Here is a 4,220-nt window from a genome sequence, read left to right on the forward strand (position 1 = left end):
GTGGAAGCTCTATGCTTTTTCTGAATTAGCCTCAGAAATCACATATCAATCTTTTGCCATCTTTCCATGCCACCATAATGGTGCATGTGGAAGTCCTGGCTGATGCTCTCAAGGGCATCAACAATGCGGAAAGAGAGGCAAATACCAGGTTCTTACTAGGCCATGCTCCAAAGTCATTGTCAGTTTTCTAACCGTGATGATGAAGCATGGCTACACTGGTGAATTTGAAGTCATAGATGATCACAGAGCTGGGAGAATGGTGAACGTCACATAAGCCAGATAAACGACCGTGGAGTGACCAGGCCCAGATTTGATGTACAACTCAAAGATCTAGAAAAATGAAAAACTAACCCGTTCCCACTCCATCAGTTGGTTTTATTGTACTGAGAACCTAAGTGGGCATCATGGACCATGAAGAAGACAAAAACACACAGGAGGGAAAATCGTGGGATTCCTTTTCTAGGGGTGTAATCCATATGTGCAAATAAAATGCCTCAATGGAAATAAAAAGTCACATATCTTCACTTCTGCCACATATTATTTATTAAAAGCAAGTCACTAACTCCCAGCCAACATTTAAGGGGAAGGCATTTAGGCTCCACCTTTTGAAGGGTGGAGTATCAAACACTATGTAGACATTTTAAAATCACCACAGTCCCCAAGACGATGTGGTCAAAGAAATTTCAAATAATAGTGTAGACATCTAGGGTTCAATTCTGAGTTCTGTCTTATGGTATAATCCTTTCCATGACCCCAAAACTTTAATAAAAGCTGAGAACACTACAGCCATGTGTTAGAGTACTTTGAGGAATGAAGGTATAGCAGTGCAAAAAGATGACAACTGTGGGAGGTGAGTTAACAAGTAGGATAATTGAAAAATTGAAAAAAAGGAGTTTAAACTTAAACTAGCCCTGATATTTAGTGCAATAAGAAATACTTGATATATGAAAAAAAAAGAAAGACAGAAAGAAAACTTGACAATCACAAGAAATCAATAGTCATTCAGAGAAGTGAAAGGCCGTACTGTAGAGGTGCCAGCAGGGGAGGCAGGGTGCAGTATTGCAAACTCTAAAATGTTCCCAGTACTTGGGAGCCAGGCATGAGGAGAAAGCTATTGCTCCCCTTCTCTGGGTATCCATTCTAATTTTATTTGGGTGTGAGGAAGGTACCTTGTGCATTTGAGGATTCTGACTCCACCCCTGATTCTAGGAGTGGAACATGTAAGCCAGGCCTAACATATGAGGCAAACTTCCATCTCTTGGACACAGTTTTTTTTAGGAGTGGGCATGCAGCTCAATTCCAGATAAAGAGACATTTAAAAAATTATTTTATTATTTATCTGTTTGTTTTTTCAACATTTTTTTTTAATCCTTACCCGAGGGTATTTTTCCATTGATTCCCAGAGAGAGTGGAAGAGAGAGGGAAAGACAGAGAGAAATATCAATGTGAGAGAAACATCAATTGGTTGCCTCCTGCACTCGCCCTGGAGCCTGCAACCCAGGGACATGCCCCTTACTGGAATCAAACCCCAGACCCTTAAGTCTGCAGGCTGACACTCTATCCACTAAGCCAAACTGGCCAGGGCAAAAAGACATTTACTAGGGCAAATAAGTTTATTTGCTTTTCTTAGAGAGTGTATGAGGGAGCAATTCCCTCTCTCCCCCCCACCTTCCATTCCCTAGATCAGGGGTGGGCAAACTTTTTGACTCGAGGGCCACAATGGGTTCTTAAACTGGACCGGAGGGCCGGAACAAAAGCATGGATGGAGTGTTTGTGTGAACTAATATAAATTCAAAGTAAATACATTACATAAAAGGGTACGGTCTTTTTTTTTCAATAGTTTTATTCATTTCAAACGGGCTGGATCCGGCCCGCGGGCCATAGTTTGCCCCCGGGCTGCCCTAGATTCTTAAAAATATGCATGGCTAAGCCAGAGTCAAACCAAACCTGCATTTCATTCTATGTCTGGACATCCAACTATTCGAGCTAATATCTTTTATTAAGTCAATATGAAATGAGTACTAGCCTTTCAACTTTTTGTATGTTTGACAATTTTCACAAACGTGTGGGGGGCGGCGGGGGGAGAACCACATTTGACACTATCTCTCAACTACCAGGCTGGAAAAGATTAAACTGTTTGATATGCATTATGTTAGTAAAAACCCACTCTATTCTTCCAGATGCTCAGGTCCAAAATTTTGGGAGTTATTCTTAATCTCTCTCTTGCTCCCAATCCCACATCCAGCCCATAAGTAAAGCCTGTTGACACTGAAAGGTTAAAGTTGGTGATGTGAGGGCAAGCTAAATAGCCTTCTCAGATGGTAAAGGAAACTGAATTTAAGGAAAGGGGGTTGGAGGATGGGGACATCCAATGGGAAGGGCTACACAGCAAGCCCTGAGCCAAAGGGTGCTGGGTCGACGATGGCAGCAAAAATATACTTAGGACAGTGAAACAAGGAAGGGCATAGAAGAGGCTGCTTGGCTCACTGACAAGTCAGAAAAAAGGGGGCCTTAGAGACAGGTTCAAGGGGTTAGCTCGGATGAGTTGTCACTGCCCATTGTTCTCCTGGTTACAAATCTCATGGGGTCTCTTAGAAGTTAGGGGGTACATGCCTGTGGCAAAGGAGAAGGAGAAGGGAATGGGAGATTAAGGGGCCCTTAGGGGGTCCACAAATCACTTTCAGAGAATCTGCAAACTCAGAAGTTACTAGCAAAATTTTGTGCGTGCCTGACAGGTGGGAGATGTTTGGGGGAGGGAGAGGCGGGCGGGGAGACGAGGATTTGTAGCTTCATTGTTGCCCAAAAGGTCTCTAGAGTCTAGACTCAAAAGTTAATAACCATTGCTTAAGAGGAAGATAATAGATGAGTTAAAAATTTTTTTTAAACAAAACAAAACCCGAAGGCCCAGAGAAGGGTTCAGTGTTAGAGAGGAAAAAGGAAAACCCCTTCCTTATCTAAGAAAAGCTATCATCAGATTGAAAAGTTCACAATTACATCATCAGCCCAGGGAATCAGTGTGGAGGCTTGCGAATGGAGACTGCGGATGCCGGGAGGGTGGGGAGGGGAACGCCTGTGTTACCAACCGAGCCTGCAGGTTCGGTGCAGTCAAGGCCCAGGAGGTGGTGCTGAGGCTGGGCGGGCCGGCCCCGTTCTTAAGCCAGTGATCGCCCCTCGGACTCCAGCCGACCCGCCTGGGAGGGAGCGGTCTTTTCACAAGAGACCAGCATCGCCAGGCGGAGGAGTCACACCAGGTGGAGGTCACATCAGGGCGTCGCCTAGGCAACTAGCCGTGCGGCAGCGCTTCCCACGGTTGCTGTCCTTTCCCCGCTGTGTTAGAGCGGCTGCTTCCAGTCCAGCCTCTCCACCTGCTGACATTTCGAAATCGTCCCGCCCTGTTTCGACATCTCTCTTCCCGGCCTCCAGTTCTCCGCCAGGCGCTGGGCCCCTTGCCAGCGGGCACCCGGGGAACTCATTCATTCAAAGACGGTGGGGTTTGCTGGGCTACTTCGGGTGCAAACTCGGCGCGGGGTGCGGGGTGGGTCCTGCGGAGCGCCGTGCCCTCGGGAGTCCGCTCGCGCGCGGCCAGCAGGGCCGGCAGTCCAGGCCCGACCGGATTCGAAAGGGCCGCCGCCCGCATGTCGCAACAGGTTCCCAAACAGACCCGCGAGCCCTGCCAGCGGATGCCCGGCTCTGGCCGGCTCCGCCTCGCGAGTCGGAGATCCCGCGGGAACAGAGCTCTCGGCCTGGGCACCCGCGCGCCTCGGGATTTGGGGCGGGCGCTCGAGCCCGGGTCGTAACGGCCGCAGTCAGCGGTTTGACCTTGAGGCCTGGCACCGCTCCCCAAGGCGACCCGACCCGCGGCGTCGAGAGCCCCGCGGGCGCCGGTCCCAGGCAGAAACCCGGCCTCTAGGGTCCCTGGGCGCTTCGCTCTCTTTCATGTAGCCAATCGGATCCCGACGTGGTGCGGCCAAGTATCAAGGGTGGTTGAGCTTCTCAAAGTTCAGCCTTAAGTTTCACATGTCGGCCAATCAGCGGCCAATAAACAAGAAGCTTCAAAGATCAAAGGGAAAGGGGTGGGAGCCTCGCCTGCGGACGGAAGAATGACAGGCCCCTGCACCAATACCGCAGGTATAGTTTTCTACTACGTAGGAAGGGGCTGGGCTAGTTTGGCCGCCGCACCAATGACGGGTGGGGGGCGTGTCCACGGGGCTACGCGGGAG

General features: G+C 49.1%; 1 protein-coding gene and 1 pseudogene across 1 annotated transcript in view; both read left to right on the forward strand.

The window, feature by feature from the left end:
* The first annotated feature begins 6 nt into the window (after window positions 1-6).
* LOC102763565 lies at window positions 7-956 on the forward strand (annotated as a pseudogene).
* A 3,154-nt stretch (window positions 957-4,110) lies between these two features.
* SLC25A28 (solute carrier family 25 (mitochondrial iron transporter), member 28) overlaps window positions 4,111-4,220 on the forward strand; it is a 10,494-nt gene continuing 10,384 nt past the window's right edge. The window contains exon 1 of the mRNA XM_015559361.1: window positions 4,111-4,128. The gene's annotated coding sequence lies outside the window, so the exon portion shown is untranslated. The remainder of the gene's footprint in view (window positions 4,129-4,220) is intronic.

This window comes from Myotis davidii, unplaced genomic scaffold (assembly GCF_000327345.1).
Source record: "Myotis davidii unplaced genomic scaffold, ASM32734v1 scaffold332, whole genome shotgun sequence".
Taxonomy (NCBI): Eukaryota; Metazoa; Chordata; class Mammalia; order Chiroptera; family Vespertilionidae; genus Myotis; species Myotis davidii.